Here is a 21,123-nt window from a genome sequence, read left to right as displayed (position 1 = left end):
TCTAGCTCGGTTGTATGACATTACTACATGAAAAACACATTTAAAATGATCAGAAGTCATCACACTATCACAATTTATATAATGGCATGTATAGCTAAACTCGTGTTTGCTACGTCAAATCCAAGATTCGGCTAAACCGTAGCTCTGACCCCTAACCCGTATTCACCGTAGCTAAACTGAAACTTTCAAAATATTTTATAAATAATTTCTGCAAATTACTATTCATTAACAGAAATCATTCAAAACGTTCCTCAATTGGAACCTTGAGGCCCAATACGAGCATTAGAGTCGGGTCGGGACTTAATCGGAACCTCTAAGAAATTTTCGCGACATTTCAAAAATTTTCCAAGGTATAGGGCTCACATGCCCGTGTGGTCCAAGGGACACGTCCGTGCTACAAGCCGTGTTCGACCCCGAGTAACTCTTTGACTTGTGTACACGGCCATGCCACACACCCATGTACTAGGCCGTGTGCTTAATTAATTCAATTCGAAATTAAGTGGAGGTTTCACACGGCCAAGACATACGCCCGTGTTCTGGGCCGTGTAGCACACACAGCTGAGACACACGCCCATGTCTCTGCCCGTATGATCAATTCTGAGCATTCTGTTTCTCAAAATTAAGGTGCAGGGGACACACGGCCTAACTACATGCCCATGTTACCAGGCCGTGTGTCACACACGGTCTAGACACACGCCCGTGTGGACAAAATGAAGCAATTTTTAGCTGCATTTCTCACCAAAAATTTCACCCAAGACCTGCACTTGAAACACACATCCAATACTAATCGTTTCAAGCATTCAAATTAAGCAATATCCACCATTCATCACGGCATACCATTACATGCATACATGCTCACAATCTTACCTTGTTTCAATCCATATATTAGACATAATTTGATCAACTAGTTAATATATATTTAGCTGCCATAACATGACATTACAAGTATATCAAAACAACCATTACTAGCCATTCCAATGGCTAGATTACAAGCATCATTATCAAGCCACTAATGGTCAAAAGTTGTCCTATACATGCCATTATACCAAAATGATTTTACTAAGTATACCCAAAATAAGCTAGATGATAGTGTGATGATGCTCCAATGATCTTCCAACTTTCGCGAGCTTCCGTGCACTATAAAACAAGAAAAAGTAAAATGGAGTAAGCATTACATGCTTAGTAAGTTCATATAACGAAAAGTAAACTTACCATGTCAAAATTCTCAAGTCATTCTCATTTCATCTCAAAATTCTCATACCATGTCAAGAGTTGTATCCGTTGAATCATTGGAATTTCGATGAATGCTCAAGTAGTAAACTTGAGGTGTACGGTTCCATAATCCATCAATTCTTATTTGAGGGTACCCATTAGGGCACTTAGTCAAGGAACACACTCTTGAGCCACATTTCGTATAATAGGAGTACCAGTCAAAGCTAAATCCTTTATATAACATATGCTTAGAAAAGCTCAATTAGGATTACTAGTCCAGGCTAAACCCTAATCGTAATGTACACTCTAGAGGTATTATATCAGGATTACCCGTCTGGGCTAAATCCTTTATATAAAAAGGTCAATAGGATTACTCGTCTGAGCTAAATCCTGTTCACAACAAATGCAAGACCTTATTCATTTCGGGAAAGCACATATATTCATCTGAATTCAATATTCAATCGAGACTTAACCCTTTTTTACCATATCAAGCACGTATTAAATTTCTCATTATAGCATTCAAGTAATGTACATCAATATAAGTTACATTCCATACAACAAAACATTCAATTAATCATATTTACATGCCCGATTAAGTTACACGAACTTACCTCAACACTTGTTCGCGTATAAAATCTACTAACCTGAAACCTTTTCTTTTCCTCAGTCTAACCCCAAATTTGTGTTGTCCGAATCTATATAAATAGCTTTAATCATCAATTTCACATATTTCATATTTATTTGGACTCAATTTTTATCCTAGGTAAAATTACCATTTTGCCCCTAACTTTTTCATAAATTCTAATTTCGTTCCTAGGCTCGAAAAATGAAACTTGTGCAATTTAATCCCTATTCCAAGCCTTACCAAAATCCCATTACAAAATTTACAGCACATGTATTCATAAAAATTTAGAATTTTTCTTCAATTTCACAAGTTTACATTTTAGTCCCTAAATCATGTTTTCATCAAAAATAACTTTGAAAAAGTTGTTTATCTATCAACAACCTTTCATTTTCTACCATAATTTCTAATTTTCAGCATATACATCCATGACCCAAATTTCATACCTGGATAACTTTTCAAATTAATCCCCTAAATAGATAGATTAAACTATCTCGGTTTTAAAAATGTCAAAATTACTAAAAACAGGACAAGAAACTTGTCCAATTAATCCTTGAAAGTTTCTTCTCTCTCTCATAGGGTTTCCATATAATTTTAGGGTTGAAAATGACAAAATAAGATGATATTTTCTTTTTATCATCTTTTAATTAATTATTTATTTTAATTTCCAATTTAGTCTCTACTCTTTTCTAATTTTTTCATGGATGAGTCACCAAAAATCTATGTACTTTTCTTTAGTTGTCTAATTACCACATAAGGACCTCTAGATTTGAATTCCATAGCTATTTAATCCTTATAGCAACTAGAATTCAACTTTTGTATTTTATGCGATTTAGTCCTTCTCGTAATTAAGAACTTAATCGATAAAATTTTCGTATCAAAATATTCACACGACATGTCTATCAATATATGGACCATATTATAAAATAAAACTAAACTTTATTTTCAGATCGAATTTGTGGTCTCGAAACCACTGTTCTGATTTCACTAAAAAATGTGCTATTACAAATTGATTTCTGGACATTGAGGTTGTCATGTCAGGTTCGGTTACTGGTTCTATTGGTTCTGCCTTATCAGGGATCTCACCTATAACACCCCTAACTCGTATTCGTTGTCGAAACAGGGTTTTAGAGCATTACCGAAATATTCAGAACACTTTACAATTTATTTACATAAAGTGCTAATCAATTACCGAGATCATTCAAAACATCCCTTAATTGGACCCTCGAGGCCCAATACGAGCATTAGAATCAAGTTGAGACTTAATCGGATACTCATAAATTTTTTTGCGACACTGCAAAAATTTTCCAAGGTTGCAGGACTCACATGTCCGTGTGGTCTAGGGACACGCCCTTGTGGTTGGACCGTGTACTATAGACGCCCGTGTCTCTAACCCATTTAACTCTATGACTTTTAAAGCATGAATAAGTTGAAGTCATACGGCCAAGTCACACGCTCGTGTGCTAGGCCGTGTGGTGAATTTTATTTTCAAATTTTAGGTGCAGTTTTCACACGGCAGTGTAACACACCCGTGTTTAAGGCCATGTTAACCACACGGCTGAGACACACGCCCGTGTCTCTGCCTGTGTGCCCAATTTTGAGCATTCTGTTTCTCATTTTTTTAAGTTACAGGGGACACACGGCCGGACCACACGCCCATGTACCAAGCTGTGTGTCACACACGGTCTAGACACAAACCTGTGTGTCTGCCCGTGTGGACAAAATAAAGCCATTTTTAGCTCCATTTCTCACCCAAAATCACACCAATGACCTGCACTTAAACTCACATCCTAAAACCAACCATTTCAAGCATTCAAGTTAAGCAAACTCTATCATTCAACATGGCATACCATTACATGCATACCTAATCATAATCTTGCCTTAGTCTAGCCCATATGTTAGACATAATAGATCAACTACATAACACACATGTAGTTACCATGGTATGACATTACAAATATATCAAAACAAACCCTTACTAGTCATTCCAATGGCTAGATTGCAAACATTATTTACATTTACATGAAAATATGGCCAATATATCCTATACATGCCATTACAATGATAATTGATTTACCATATTGTACCAACATGGGCCAATGGATAGTGTGAGTGATCTCCACCAAGCTTCCAATCCAATGAGCTTCCTATTCACTATAAAATAAGGAAATAAAACTAAATAAGCATATAATCCATAATAACATCCGATTCATTCTATTTTGAGGTAACTATGTAAGGCTTATTCAATTAATTTGCCCTCAAGCCTTACACATATCCTCATTACCCTTGTTAGTCATATAATCCATAATAACATCACAAACATATATAGGCTCAACAACAATCAAGTTTTGATACAAATATACTTTCCACAACATGTATTCATTTAACATGTATAAATCATCTCTTTATATTACAAGTACAATTTCATAATAGTTCATCTTGAGTTCAGATAATTTCATATCAGAACTTTACCCCTATTACTCGAAATATCAAGGTCACAATTAGTACACTCAAGGTGTACGAGTCTAGAACCAAGGATGTACATACTCATCAAATAAATTCCATGTACAATATCATCATTTCATATTTCCATATATCAATTATCGTGTATCGTCATTTTCATGTATTTCAGGCCGATATGTGTAATAAATCATTTCTTATTCATATATTCTCATGTCAAAAACTTTTACCCGTTGAATTTATCTAAAATATCGATGGATACGCAGGTAGTACACTCGAGGTGTATGAATTAGAATCTGTCAATTCATGTCCAATGGTACCCATAGGGTACTATATCAGAGAGTAGCCTCTTGATCCACACTTGTATATTACAGGATTACAAGTCCAGGCTAAATCCTTTTTATGACATATGCTCTAAAGAGCTTGATCTGGATTACCTGTCCAGGCTAAATCCAATCCATAACATATGCTCGAGATGACTCATATTAAGATTATCTGTCCTGGCTAAATCCCGTCCACAACAACTGCAAGACCTCATTCATTTTGAGAAATCACATATGCATCAAATTTTCCATTTATTCAACCAGGATTTAAACATTTTTCTCAAGCATTATCGAGCATGTGATTATTCCATACATCCATAACATTTATATAATTCAAATAAACACATTCTACATTCATTTCAAGCATATAAGTAACATTTGCATACGGAATTTAACATCTAGCATGTGATCAATCTCATATATTTATGCATTTATGCAATTAAAATGTTCACATTCAACTCAAGCATAAAATTAACATTTCTATCATTTACAATTTGTCAGGCATTATAATTGATCGGGCACTTTCATTTATCGGGCTTTAACAAGTATGTAATCATTTCACATACTTATGACATTTATAAAATTCACAACACAACATTTAATTCAAGTATAAAAACATATACAATTTAGTAATACGAACTTACCTCGACAAATGTTCGTGTACATAAATCTACTAATCCGACATTTTCCTCATTTCCTCGTTCTAGCTTCGCATTTGGTCTATCTAGATCTATGCGAGTAAATTTAACATCAATTTATCATATTTTATATTCAAGTGGACTCAATTTTTATCCTAGGCAAATTACCATTTTGCCCCTAACTTTTCCATAAATTTCCATTTTGTCCCTAGGCTCGGAAAATAAAATTTGTGCAATTTACTCCTTATTCCATGCCTAACCAAAATCCTATTACAAAATTTACAGCACATGTATTCATAAAAATTTAATATTTTTCTTCAATTTCACAACTTTACATTTTAGTCCCTAAATCATGTTTTCATCAAAAATCACTTTGTAAAAGTTATTTATCTATCAACGACCTTTCATTTTCTACCATAAATTTCTAATTTTCAGCATATACTCCATGACCCATTTTCCATACTTTGATAACTTCTCAAATTGATCCCCTAAATAGATAGATTAAGCTATCCCGGTTTCAAAAATATCAAAATTACTAAAAATGGGCCAAGGAAACTTACCCAATTTGGCATGAAAGTTTTTTCTCTCTCTCCTAGGGTTTTCATGTATTTTTGGGGAAGAAGATGATAAAATAAAATAATATTTCTTTTATCAACTTTTAATTAATTAAACATTTTCACTGTCCAATTTAGTCCTTGCCCTTTTTCTAAATTTACATGGATGAGTCACCAAAATATCTATATACTTTCTTTAATGGTCTAATTACCATATAAGGACCTCAAGTTTTGAATTTCATAGCTATTTAATCCTTATAGTTACTAGAATTCAACTTTTACATTTTATACAATTTGGTCCTTCTCGTAATTAAACACATAATCGATAAAATTTTCTTATCAAAATTTTCACATGACATGTCTATCATAATTTGGATCACATATTAAAATAAAAATAAATTTTATTTTTCAGCTCGAATTTGTGGTCCTGAAATTATTATTACGATCTCACTGAAAAATAGGTTGTTACATCAGCTGACTGCATTGGTTTGATCTCTGTAGGATCTTTTTTTCTTCTTACTAGGGATATTTGCTCTCTTCAACTCATTGCTAGAGAATAGAGTCTCCAGCTATTCGGTAGAGGTCCCAATCTGTGATTGTGTCCTGGCTATAACTTGCCTTCTTTACGTTTGCAAGAATTTTATCTTTCAAGCAAAAAATTGTTATCGTTAAGTGAAAGTAAGTTGGGTCAGAACGTCTAGTGGCACAATTTCGCATTTCTCTCAAAATGATTTTTCCCACATCAATGGCCTTTGCAGTTAAAATTGAGTATAACAAGACCATTTGGTTTAATGAAATTGTAGTCCTATGTGAAATAGGCATAAAACTTAATCGAATGAAATAGAACCATACATTCGCTAGTGGTGTCAAATATTCTCTGCGACAAGTGTGAATTCCTTGCTTTGACATAGTCCACTTAGAACCTGGAACTGTAAGTTCCTTAAGAATTTATTGCAGATTTTTAGCCTCCATATTTCTCATCAAGGAATAATATTTGTCGTCTTAAAAATTAAGTAATTCAAAGAATCCATTAATAGCATTTAAGGTTATTGGTACCTTGATTACTCGGACAGAAACTTCCATTAATTCGTTTGAGGTTAAATTCGCATAAAATTTAAAAACTGACTCCTCGTCTACACTCGGTCTCTTCTCACAAAACAACTCCCAATTGAGAGCCTTAGCAATTTTTCGAATGTGCGCCATGAAATCAATATAGTTGCTTTCTTTCAGTCTAAAGCCTTTTTCTGGGTGCATTTGTTGATTTTTGAAGACGCTTTCGTATCTTGCTTTGGATTCTTCACAGTGAAATTAGTTTTAGGATTTGTCAATTTGGATAGAGGCACAAGTTTTCTTGCAAGGCATGATTAACCTAAACATAAGATGAAAACAAATATTTTCTCAAAAATTTAGTTAGTATAAAATATTAATAATTAAATAAATTAAAAAATTAAATAAAATTGAAATTTAGGAGAAAATTTTGTCTTACCACCTTTATATAGAAATTAAGAACTCAATAAATAGAATTAGAAGAAAAGAATTTAATTGAGGGATGGTTTGAAGGGTTATCGACTAAATGTGGTGGAAGTGTTGTGCAAATTTGACAAGGGTGTTTGAGTTGTGTAAGGGTGCACACGGCACAAGGAAAAAATGGCAACAGTGCACAGCCTTGGTGAGAGCATATGCGTGGGTAGCATGCAGCAATGTCAGGTGAGCAGCAGGGCTGGTGCGTTGGCGGACGTGAGCTATAGCTGGGAGTAGGCTTGGTTTGTGCGGCTGTAGCAACGTGTGTTTTGAGCTACTGGGCGAATAGGGCTGTTGAGTAGTGCTACTGCTAGTGGTTAGGAGCTGCAGCACTTGGTGATTTTTGGATGCTAGGGTCGATGATGGAACAAGTGAATGGAGGTTGGTTTGATGGATGGTGAATGATGGAGAAGGTTGGTGGAATTTATAGTGAAGAGGGTAGGAGTTCAATTAGAATTCTTAGAACAATTTAATAATTAAAATATTCTAAGTTCTAATTCTACACAAAGTTAATAACAATTAATAATTAATATAATGCATATTAAATTATAATTTGCTATTAATTTATTAAAATAAAAACTATTAATTAAAATATGATCAAATTTAAACTAATCCTAATTCTATATAAAGTTAATAATAATTAATATATATTACAATAAATATAATTAGTACTAGTTATTATTATCTTATTTATTAAATTACATTAAAAACATTTATTCTAGATGCCTTTGAAAATATTTATAAAAAGAGACATCTAATTTTTAATATTTCTAAAAAGAGCAACCAAAATTTGAAAATAGTTCAATTAAGTACCTAGTCTTAAAGAAAATTTGAAAATTGAGTTGCAATTAAGACTTGGATCAAAATTGACCATTTTAGTTGAAAAACTAAAAATTTATTTGTCATTTAGGGGATAATTTCTAGAAAGATTATGTTAAAATAAATTTCTAGGAAAGATTGAAGGGGTCATAAACGGTCCCGCTTAAGTTCCAATCTTCTAGACAGAATTCTTTTAAACATACTAATCCCGAAAGTATACCCTAAATCATTTATTTAAAATGAAAAATGATAAAAATTAAATACTAATAAAATGAACAAGATTGTATCCCGTTCAATTTTTTCCTCACAATAATGTTTTAATCGCTGAGCGTTGACTCGAAAATTACCTCCCTTACCTTGAAGTTCGACAACTCCATATGGAAAAACTTAGTGAATCGTAAATGGATCAGACCAACATGATTTTAACTTAACTGGAAAGAACCTTAATCTAGAATTGAATAACAAGACTTACTGATCTACTTCAAATTCTCCAACTCGAATGTGCTTGTCATGCCATCTTTTAAGTCTTTCCTTGAATAGTTTGGCATTCTCGTATGAGAATATTCCAAATTCTTCTAACTTGTTAAGTTGAAGCATTCGTTTCTCTTTAGCAAGCTTAAGATCCAAGTTGAGTTGTTGGAGAGCCTTGTAAGCTTTGTGTTCTAACTCCAAGGGCAGCTGATAGGCTTTCCCAAAAACCAACCTATAGGGTGACATCCCTAAAGATGTCTTGTATGCTGTCCTGTAGGCCCCAAAAGCATCATCCAGTCTCCAGTCTTTTGGACCAATCTCATTGGTTCGGGAAAACTATCTTCTCTAGTATGCCTTTTATCTATTTGTTTGCCAGTTTAGCTTGCCCATTTGTCTGCAGATGGTAAGCTGTGGCAACCTTGTGCTTCACTCCACGTTTGTCGAGTAACCAGTTTACAAAATAGGACCCTTCACCATTGATGATAGCTCTCGGGGTTCCAAACCTTATGAACACATGCTTCTACAAAAACTTCATCACAACCTTAGCATCATTTGTTGGATATACCTCTGTTTCAACCCATTTAGACATGTAGTCTATTGCTACCAATATGTATTTTTGACCAAAAGACGAAGGGAAAGGACCAAGGAAGTCAATACCCCAAACATCAAACAATTATACCTCAATGATGTTTGTTCGGGGCATTTTATTTCTGTTGGTGACACTTCTAACCCTTTGGAATTGATCACAACTCTTTACATATGCATACGCGTCTTTGAATAGCATTGGCCAAAACAATCTGGTTTGCAATACTTTGGCTGCAGTACGTGTACCTCTAAGTGTCCTCCACTCGGAGTCATGTGGCAATGATATAGAATCTTATGTACTTCATCTTCTGCCAAGCATCTTCTGATCATTTGATTTGCACACTTTTTTAAAAAATATGGTTCTTCCCAAAAAATAGTATTTTACATCGTGAAATAATTTTTTACCACAAGCTAAATAGTTAGCAATATCAACAAACCAAAGGGTATTATGGACATGATTTACCTTTAGTATGTGTAAATTTGGGAATGTCTCCTGGATGGGTATAGGTGGAGAATTCCCTTCTTGTAGCTCCAATCTGGACAACTGGTCTGCTACTTAATTTTTTACCCCTTTTTGACCTTGAATTTCTAGATCAAACTCTTTGAGTAAAAGTACCCATAGGATCAATCTCGACTTGGTGTCTTTCTTGGCAAGTAAATACTTAATTGTCAAACGGTCTGTGTAAACAGTCACTTTTGTACCTACAAGATAAGATCAAAACTTGTCAAAGGCAAATATAATAGCAAGTAACTCTTTCTCTATTACCGTATGATTCAATTGTGCTCCTGTCAGAGTCTGACTTGCATAATAGATGGGATGAAAAACTTTGTTCCTTCACTGGCCTATGATAGCTCCTATTACAAAGTCACTTGCATCACACATCAGTTCAAAAGGCAAATCCTAGTCCGGTGTGACAATGATGGGTGTTGAAACTAACCAACTTTTCAAATCATTGAAAGCTCTTAAGCATTCCTTATCAAATTTGAACATTATGTCCTTTTCCAATAATTTGCATAAGGGTTTAGCAATTTTGGAGAAGTCCTTGATAAATCTCTGATAGAAACCGATGTGGCCCAAAAAGCTCCTAACACCCTTTCCATGTCTCGTTATTTGATGCCCTAGAACAATACCTTCCCATACCATGAAATGACACTTTTCCTAGTTAGGTACGGAGTTTGTTTCTTCGTATCGCTTTAGTACCTTTGATAGATTGGCTAGGAAATCATCATATGTATCTCCAAATACTGAAAAATCATCCATAAAGACTTCCAAGTACTTCTCAACCATGTCAGTGAAAATAGACATCATACATATTTGAAATGTAGCAGGTGCATTACATAAACCAAATGACATGGGTCTAAATGCAAATGTACCATACGGGCATGTGAATGTTGTTTTGTATTGATCTTCTAGTGCTACTGTAATTTGATTATACCTCGAGTATCCATCGAGAAAATAGTAATTGTCTTGCCCTGCGAGTCTATCCAGTATCTGATCCAAGAACGGTAAAGGAAAGTGATCTTTCCTAGTCGTTTTGTTCAGCTTTCGGCAATCGATACAAATTTTCCATCCCATAACCGTTCTAATCGGTATTAATTCATTATTCTCATTCTCAACGACAGTAATACCTCCTTTATTTGGCATGCACTAGACTGGACTTGCCCACAAATTGTTTAAGATAGGGTAAATTATACCCGCATCTAACCATTTAATGATTTCTTTTTTTACTACATCTTTCATGATGGGGTTCATTCTTCATTGTCTATCAATTGTCCCATTCTCGCCATCTTCTAAGATGATCTTGTGCATGCATACAGACGGACTAATGCCAGGATATTGGCTATGGTCCATCCGATAGCCTTCTTGAATTGTTTCAACACTAGGATGAGTTTCTCTTCTTGCTCTTCGATCAATTCTGCTGAAATAATCACAGGCAAAATACAAGCGTTACCTAAATAAATATATTTTAAATATGAAGGAAGTACGTTAAGTTCTAATTTAGGTGGCTCCTCAATTGACACTTTTGGTTGGGCATAATCCCTATTCTTTAACTCTAAAGACTCAAACCAGGATTGCAGGTTAAATCCCCTTTGATTAGCTTCTAACAAAGCTAAGTATTCCTCTCCCTCTTCATCACTTGGAGGGTCTGATGTCAAAATTTGCTCTAACGGGTCCTCAACATAGTTGAGTTCCTTTTCCATGATTAATTCCTCTAAATCAAACACTGCAAAATAATCATCAACTGTGTCAGTAAATCGCATAGACTTTAAAACATTAAATGTTACTTGATCGTCTTGAACACGCATAATAAGCTCACCCTTCTACCCATCGATAAGGGTCCTTCTAGTTGCTAGGAAAGGCCTTCCTAGGATGACTTGCACCTTTTTATATACTTCAAAGTTTAAAATAACAAATTTAGCAGGGAAAATAAATTTTTCTACACATACCAATACATCCTCGATTTTTCCTTCTGGATGTGTTAAAGATCGATGTGCAATTGAAGTGTAACCGTGGTAGGTCTAACTTCACATATCCCCAATTTTCTAAATATGGACATGGGCATCAAGTTAATGTTTGCACCTAAATCACATAGTGCCTTACCACAATACGTTGCTCCAATGTTGCAAGGTATGGTAAAACATCCAGGATCCTTCAACTTCGGTGGTAGTTTGTCTTGAATATATGCACTTCGTTAAGGCTACCGTCTCGAATTCTCCTAGTATTCGTTTCTTGGACAAGAGACGTAACTCTGCATTTGTTCAAGTGCTTCTACCTATGGAATGTTGATATGAAGTTGTTTAAGTATGTCTAGAAAATTCTTGAATTGGACTTCCTGTTTCTACTTTTGAAGCCTTTGAAGGTAGGGTGGTGGAGGCTTCTTTACTGGAACTGGTTGATTTGTCTTCTGTGGCAATTCTGCATCTAAAGAAGTTACCTTATTGGATTTTGCAGATTCTGGTTTCGGTGAAACTAAAATTTCAACACTCAGTCGAACTTCGACTGAGTCTTGAGCATCAGTTGGCTCTTCTTCAACCTCGACAGTGTTGGGCTTTAATGTCTTTCTGCTCCTCAATGTCAATACTTTACAATGCTCTTTCCTCAGATTTCTTGGATTTTCCGTATCACTAAGCAAATCACCTTGTAGATGGTTTTTGGGTTCAATGGCAAGCTAGCCCATTTGGTTTTCTAGGTTTTTCAATGTGGCTGCTTGGCTTTGGATTAAGGCATTATTTTTGGGCTATGTGTTCCTTTAACAAGTTTTCTAAGCCATTAGAAGATTTAGCTTGAGGTTGATTCTAAACTTGTTGGGTAAAAATAGGTGGCTAGGTCAGTTTAGTTTAGGTATAAGTGTTATTAGGTCCAGCCTCTTGGTTACTCCAAGAGAAATTAGGGTGGTTTCACCAAGATGGATTATAAAAATTGGATTGCAGTTATTGCCTTCCTCGATTCTGGTTCTGATTACCCATGAAATACACAGATTCTAGGTTTGATGGACATTCTTTGCACAAATGTCCTTCCCCATAATAAACACAGGTTGTATTTTCAAATTGATTGGGTCGCTGAGCTGCAAAACTATTAAACCCATTAATGGTAAAAAATTTAAGCATTGAGAAAATTGAAGATACCTAGGATACGAGTGAAGCGAGAGCATCCACTTTATGTACTCCAATGACTCGTCTTCCTGACGCTGCTAAATTGGTGAGTAATTGATAATTTTTGCTGGCAATTCTCTCAATGATTTCATAAGCCTCATTATAAGACTTAGAAATGAGAGCACCATTATTAAAAGCGTCAACTACCATCCTCATGTGAGCATTGAGACCATTATAAAACATCTTAAGTTGGATACAATGAGGGATTCCGTGATGGGGGCATTTTCGTAATAATTCTTTGTACCTTTCCCATGCCTCATACAAGGGCTCGTCATCCATTTGTGGGAAAACAATGATCTCGTTCCTCAATTTAGCATTCTTGCTAGGCAAGAAATACTTCATGAGGAATCTTTCTACTAACTCTTGCCATGCGGAAATGGAATTTTGTGGCAATGAGTTCAACTAGGCTCGAGCTCTATATTGAAATAACTTTAATTGTAGTGCATCTTCGAGTACTCCAGCTAACTTGGAAGAATCAGTCACCTCTATAAAAATCTTAAGTGAATGTGAGGATCTTCGGTAGGAATTCCACTGAATTGGCCCAATGTCTGAAGCATCTAGAATATGACTGGCTTCAGTTCTAATTGTTGTACCTTGATTTCGAGTCTCCTTATACTTGGATTAAGATCATGAAATACTGGTACGACATACTGTCTTAGAGTTCTAACCTATCATCAACAATAAGGATAGGATTTTGAGCAGGATTTGCTCCGTTTCCTTGATTCAAATTTTCGTAGTTCATCTCTTCGGTCTTTTTCTGACTTGCTTGTCTTTTTCGTTGTCGAAAAGTTCTTTCAATCTTAGGTTCTATGATGAGTAAATCGATGATTCGATCAATACTCATAAACACCTAAAACAAACACAGAAAAAATATTTAAGTTAAAATTGAATAGAAAAATAAATCAAAATGTGAAATTAACAAATTCACAAATAATGACTTTTAAAACAGTCTCCGGCAACAGCGCCGAAAACTTGGAATGATGGAAATGTGCAAGTGTACACAATCACAACAAGTAATAAAGTGATAAGTAAATGTCAAGTTATTGTACCCACAGGGACTGTGTAAGAAATTATTTATGAATGAAATTATAAACACTTTGGTGAAGAAAAATATTTTGATTTTGAGGAAGTGATTAAAACTAAAATTTAACTAATTAAAATAAATAAAATAAAAATAAAAATTCTAATGCACGATTTCAAAAGATGATTTTAAACAAGATGACCTAATTCGTGTTAGGTTGGTTGCATTTCATCCACAGGTTGATTGCATTTCGTCCACTTAAGTTATTAAAATTATGTTTGTGTTGTTATAACCCTTACTAAGTTGTTTGATTAAGTAAGATCATGATTAAGTTATTCTTGCATTATAATTGTAAGGTAACTAATGAATTAATTATTTAAACGTGTTGAAATTGTAATTAATTGACACAATACTTAATCAGTGCATGTTTAATCTTCTAAGGTAACTGAGGGTTAAATTAGCGATGGTATTAGACGATACATTAGCCTTGTTTAACTTGTAAGATTATTGTGATTAAACTGTTTCAAGGTAGGAATACATTGTTACATCACTTAATCTTTTACGTGTTTATGAAGATTGATTAATTTTTTGAATTGGCATTGGAAACTGTTCAAGAGATTAGTTAATTTAATAGGTACATATGAGTAGTAGTTAGCGGATTACCAAGTTGCCGTGAATTAATTCGTAACAACATGAATATGAGTTTAGTAATTCTAAGTTAAGAAATGTAATTAATCTAACACAATTATTCATCTTGATTAAAATTATCTTTTGAAATCGTGCGTTGGAATTTTTATTTTTATTTTATTTATTTTACTTAGTTAAATTTTAGTTTTAATCACTTCCTCAAAATCAAAATATTTTTCTTCACCAAAGTGTTTTTAATTGCATTCATAAATAATTTCTTATACAGTCCCTGTGGGCACAATAACTCGACATTTTACTTGTCACTTTTTTACTTATTGCGATTGAGTACACTTGCACATTTCCTTCATTCTACACAACCGTGTAACTCACTGAAGCCATGTAGACCTAAATGGATAAAATCACTAGGAAATTACACAGCCATATAGCTGGACTATGTATCTTACTGTAACCGTGTGAAAATTTGATGTCTAAAACAACAATGTTTACACGGGCGTGTGGCCAACCTGTGTGACATTCAGGAACCATGTGGACTACACGATAACTTACCTTAGTGATCACACAGGCATGTCACCAGCCCGTGTGGAGACACACAATCGTGTGCTAGACCATGTGTAGCAAAAATGCATCTTTTCAAACAAGTAACCATCTCAACCATGTGAAAACCTATATCAATGCTAATGTCCAATATTCACCTATTCAAAACATGCCAAAACAAACCTAAACCATTTTCTTAAGCAACTAACCAATATGCCTCAATGGCACCATTTCACAACAATATTCAAATCAAATCATTAATCCCATTTCATGCCAAATTTAAACCATGACCATATAGGTTCACTATAAGCAATCAAAACACTAAGTTAGGCCACCTATGAATAACCATGTTACCAAAACTAATCATACATAAGTTTAGTACCAAATTCACACTCAATATTTATCCTCATTCTATATTTATAACATACCAAACATGCATTTAGGAACCTTGTACAATCCAAATACCAAAATGTCATTCAATTCAACCGTTTGAGCATCAAATAACCATTTTAACATTCAACACATATGGTGACCAAATGAAAAGTCTCAAACCATCACCAACATTTTATACATTACACATATATTTATAGTAAGAACAACCAAACACAAGTTTATTCATACATACATACATACATCTATACTTACATACGTACATACATACAAACATACATACATAAATAAACCATTTACACCTATTTACATGCCACATATAACCGGGTCAAAAATGTTCAAAAGTCTACTAAAGGGATTTGTGGATAGTGTGAGCTCTGTCTTGATCCAACTGAATGCCCAATTTTCGACAATCCACAAGGAAGAAAAACAAAACAAAGGTAAGCTTACTCAAAACTTAGTAAGTTTGTATGAAATTTAACACAACATACTTGACATTTCATAACTCAATAATTGAAAATAACATAAAAACTTGGTATTCTTTGTCACCTTACATAATTCATGCCATAACCATATTGGTTAGTACATTATCACATAATAAGCTTAGCATGTACACAAGTAACATATAACAACCCGTTTTTCATTGGTGTCAGAAATAGTGGTTTCGGGACCACAAATTCGACGAGTAAGTTCGTATAATTAATATTTAAATTATACGAGTCAATAAAAATTTTATATCAAATTTCTATTTGATGAATTTTAATTAATTGAATTAAAGGTTAGTATAAGTGATTTAGTCCAAAAGTCAAGTGGTTGTTGAAAATGAGGTATTGGGGCTTCATTTTTGTAATTTAAGGTTGTAAATATTAAAATATTTACAGAGTCGTATTATAGGTAAATTAAAGTTTGGTCCGATAATTTTTACGATTAATTACTTAATTAATGTAAAAGGATTAAATTGTAAAAGAGGTAAAAGTTAATCGCTATAGATTTAAAATACTAAAAGAACCAAAATGGTGATTAAACCATGGTCAAAAAGTCCAAGTGGTGGTGACATGATTAAATCCACTAACTTTTGGGCTATTTTCTCATTTAGTCCTAATTAGTTTAGGGTTAAATTAAAATTAAGCTTGTTTAGTTAAAAGTTTAAAATAATTGAAAACCCTCCTTAAATGGTAACTATACCATATACTTATGTTAAGAACGTTTATGGACTTGACTTTTACAAGTTACACTCAAAGGGTAATTTAGTAAAAAAGTTAAAAGGTAAGTTAAACTAAAGAAATTAAACGATTAAATCAACATTTTCTGTTCTTATTTGTGGGGAGAAAGGCCGAAACACCACTGTTAAGGCTTGGGAAACTTCTTCCAGGCTTGTCTTTCAATTTGGTAAGCTGATTTTAACCGGTTTCTTGTAATTTTTATATTTTTAAGATCGTTGCAACTAGGTCCAGCTAACCCGTATCTCTGTTTTCAAGACAATTAAAGATTATGGATTATTCCATTGATGAGTTGTAACATCTTGAAATAGGGCCTAGTCAGAATAGTGGTTTCGGGACCACAAATCTGACATCAAAATATTTATTTTATGATTATTATGAGGCTTAGAATATGAGTATATGCATGTGTTAAAGTTTCATGAAGAAATTCTAAGTATAAGATGTCCAATTGAATAAATTGAAAAACTTGGATTTTAGAAGCAATTTGTATGAAATTGCTGTAGATTATGAATTAGAAGGTCTTGGAGATCAATTTGCCAAGTTCTAAATTTTTGGACAAAAATGGGCTTGCATGGATGAGGGCATTTTGGTCATTAGGCATTTTAATGAAATAAAAAGGGAAAAATAAAGCAAAAATATGTTCATCTTCTTCCCATGGTTGCCGAAATTTGGAGGACACCATAGCTAGGGTTTCTTCAATTTTCAAGCTCAATAGTAAGTGCTCCCAAGCCCTGTTTTTCATGTTCTTTGTATTTTTGAAATCCCAGTAGTTTGCTCTCTCCATTTCTACCCATATTTCACGCTAGGGTTCATGTTCAAAAATTTACCCATGTATGAGTTATTGGTATTTTGATGGATTATGGAAGAATATGAAAGATAAATGTGTGTTAAACATCTTTTCCAAGTTGGTTTTCATGAGAAACCCTTATAGGGACTATTTTGCAAAAGATGTAAATGTGTGGTGGAAATGAGGAAAATAATGAAAAATGTGGGTTTCCATAACAGAGAAAAATGTTCTGCTAGGCTTGGGTAAGATAGAAATTGCATGTGTTTCATTACACGAGCCTAGAGACTAAATCGTAAAAATGTGAAAGGTTAGGGGCAAAACGATCATTTGGACCGGGGGCAGGTATTAAACTTGAAATATATAATGTGGGGTATTAATGAATTAATTTTACTGTTATAGACCCCGAGGAACAAATTTCGGAGGTCAATCGTGGTAAATGCAAGGTTTTGAAATAACAGAAACACAACTTCGAAAAGAGTACCAGGTAAGTTCGGATAACTTAAAGTAAACCCTTGATATGCATAATTGTATGAATTATGAATGCTTGATGATTGTGTTTGTTATTGGTATGAAATATCATAGAAATGCATATTGATGATAACATGTGAAAAATATCTCGGTTGAGGTTGACAAAGGGAATTCGATGGATAAACCCTCATTGAAAAGGTAAACTGAGATCCTGCATGTGTTGCAGTAAGGATTTAGCTCGGACGGGTAATCCGAGATCTCAGGTAAAGGAATCTAGCCCGGACGGGTGTTCCTTGAATGATCAAGCCTCCCGAAGAATATGTGTGCATGATGGATTCAACCCGGACGGGTAATCCGATTAGGGTCTGAATTTAGCCTGGATTGGTAATTCAGATCTGAGCTCATTAAGGGTGTTTGTTGCTATAAGGGATTTAACCTGAACTAGTAATCCCGACATCACCTTATGAGTTCATATAATGGGGGATTTAGCCTGGACTGGTAATCCTTCCATATGATGTGAGGTTAGCGGGAGTGCATAGATGGAATAATCATTCGTATGAATTGATGGATATTGGGTATTCCATCGAGGTTCCTAGAAACTCAATGAGATTAACATGGGATATACATGTATGAATGAAATGTTGAATGATGAGCTCATCTAGTTAAATTATATAATACATGATTATATGACTAACTCATTGATTGAATGCATGTGATAGGAAATCATTTCATAATGGATGATTTCATGAAATAAGTATGGATGTTTGCTAATTACTCGATAAGTTTACTTTCCACTTATTCGAGCTTACTAAGCATGAAAATGCTTACCCTTCCATTTTTCCCTGTCTCACAAAGCTCAAGGGCTCATAAGGATTGGAAGACAATTAGGGAGTGAACACACTATCAACTAAACAAGCTTTGGTATAAAGACTCAATTTATTTTGTTCAATGGCATATATACTATTTTTGAGTACTTTGTTATATGTGTCATTTGATTTGCCCAGTAAAGGCATGTAAAAATATGTTTATCTCTTTGTATATGGCCATGAAAATTGGCTTAATTTAAGTAGGCTATGACCTACGCTTTTATGCATGGTTTTAATTACGAAGGATGGGTTGCTATCAATTGGCAATGAATCACATGAATGAGCCAATTTCAGATGGATTAAAGTAATAAGGGAACTCATGACACTAAATAGGAAATAACCATTTATGTATGAAACCAATGATATGAGGTTTCCATACAACTATTTTCATTAAGATTATTTACAAGTATATAATCATGCTTCTTCTCAAACTTGGTAACCATTAGGCACAAGTAGTATAAAGGGGTGACTAAAGGCTTGGAAAATAGCCTAATAAAGTCTACATGGTTGAACATACGGGCATGTGTCTAGGCCATGCGTGACACACGATTCCCTCCCATGGGCGTGTGTTATGGCCGTGTGTCCCTTGCACTTAAAACCTTAGCTCAAAGTTGTACACGGGTAGGCCATACGGGCGTGCACCATGGCCGTGTTAAAATGACAGTTTCGTCCACGGGTAGGTAGCACGGGCATGTTCCATGGCCGTGTTGATAAGTCAGTGTTGCCCACGGTTGAAGGGCATGGGCGTGCCCCAAGATACACGGGTGTGTGAGTCCACACAATCCACCTACATGGGTGTGTGTCCCTTTTAGTTAAGGAAAAATTTCTAAGGAGCCCAAGGCTAATCGAACGTGCCCGTATTTGTCCCGCATTGCCTTCCAATATGTTATAGGTCTCGAAGGCCTATACAAGGGACGAGATGTTCATGATTGAAAAGTTTTAAATTCAAATGAAATTTTGTGACCCGAGTTAGTATATTGAAAGTGTAAAGTTCAGGTAATGCCTCGAGCCCTGTCCTAGTGTTGGATACGGGTTAGGGGTGTTACATGAGTTTTGGATATTCTTGAATTTTTATGGCGGATTATTAAGCTTGGTTGATAAATAGGACTATTTTGTAAAGTAAATTTTGGTAATTTTAATGTTTAAGGACTTTAAAATGTTAAAGTGATAAAATTTTGAGGACTTGATGTGAAATAACAATAAATATGGGCTGTAATAGGGTCCCAAATAATTTGGCTAAGCTTGAATTTGGTTGAAAATGGGTAAATTGCATGATTTGGACTTAGGGACTAAATTGCATAAAAGTGAAATCTTAGGGGCAATTTTATAAAAATATCAAAAAGAACTTAATTGCATAAAATGGTTTAATTTTTCTGTTGATTTAGTTGTTTGAATTAGATTATTATATATAGATCAAGAAATGGATCAATCGATAGACAAACGGGGAAAATGAAAAATTGTTGATTAGTCCTCAGTAATTGATTCAGTTTCTATTTTGTAAATTATTAAATATTTAAGTATGTTGTATTTAAATTTCTTGCATAGTAAATATTAAATTATGGAATTGAATCAAATTCAAATGAAATTATAATTGAGGGTCATGATTGAAATTGAAGAAAAGATATAGTTGAACTCGTGTGACAAATAAATGCTTAAATAATTATATGATATGTTAGTTAATATTTATGCTACGAAAGAATTAAATTGATTGATATATGGTAATTAGTAAATTGAACTAAATTGCATTATTAGCTAAATCAATGTTATGTTTGATAAATAAGAAATATATAGATGTGTGCTCGTAATGATATAATATGAGGAAAGTTAATTGAAATGAACATGGTTTATGACCCGTATGAACCTCGTGAATACTTAGGATACAAATGACATGTCATTAGGGGTTATTACAGTTTCGAATGCCAGTTATGGATGTCTTACAAATGGCTAAGGTCCTGCATTTGTTGCGAATTCTCCACAGCTTATGTAAGCAGCATCGTGTAGCCTAACATCCTGGCCCACAATTTGTGTGAGCAGGCCCATTTTACAGCTCGTGCAAGCATTTTAAAATATGGCTCGTGAGAGCAATTATAATTACAATAATAGGCACACTTTTTGTGAGCATGGTTCCCGCGTATCCGACGTTATTTCATCTGGTTCATCAGGTGTTAAATGAATAAAATGAAACAGAATATACGAAATAGTTATATGGTATTAAACAATGAATGAAGAAATTTATATGGATTATTGAAACAAAATGTGTTGTACAGAAAGATTAGGTGTTATATATGAAATGGTAAAATGAAACGGTAGATGAAATGATTATAGATATA

General features: G+C 34.2%; 1 non-coding gene across 1 annotated transcript; it reads left to right on the top strand.

Annotated features, from left to right (window-relative positions):
- The first annotated feature begins 13,064 nt into the window (after positions 1-13,064).
- LOC121207816 (small nucleolar RNA R71) lies at positions 13,065-13,171 on the top strand. The gene has a single exon (XR_005902929.1). It is a non-coding gene; the product is annotated as a small nucleolar RNA R71 (small nucleolar RNA).
- The last annotated feature ends 7,952 nt before the right edge of the window (positions 13,172-21,123 follow it).

Source organism: Gossypium hirsutum, chromosome A01, assembly GCF_007990345.1.
Source record: "Gossypium hirsutum isolate 1008001.06 chromosome A01, Gossypium_hirsutum_v2.1, whole genome shotgun sequence".
NCBI lineage: Eukaryota > Viridiplantae > Streptophyta > Magnoliopsida > Malvales > Malvaceae > Gossypium > Gossypium hirsutum.
The sequence above is the reverse complement of the archived record's forward strand: the minus strand, read 5'-3'. Positions and strand labels throughout refer to the sequence as shown.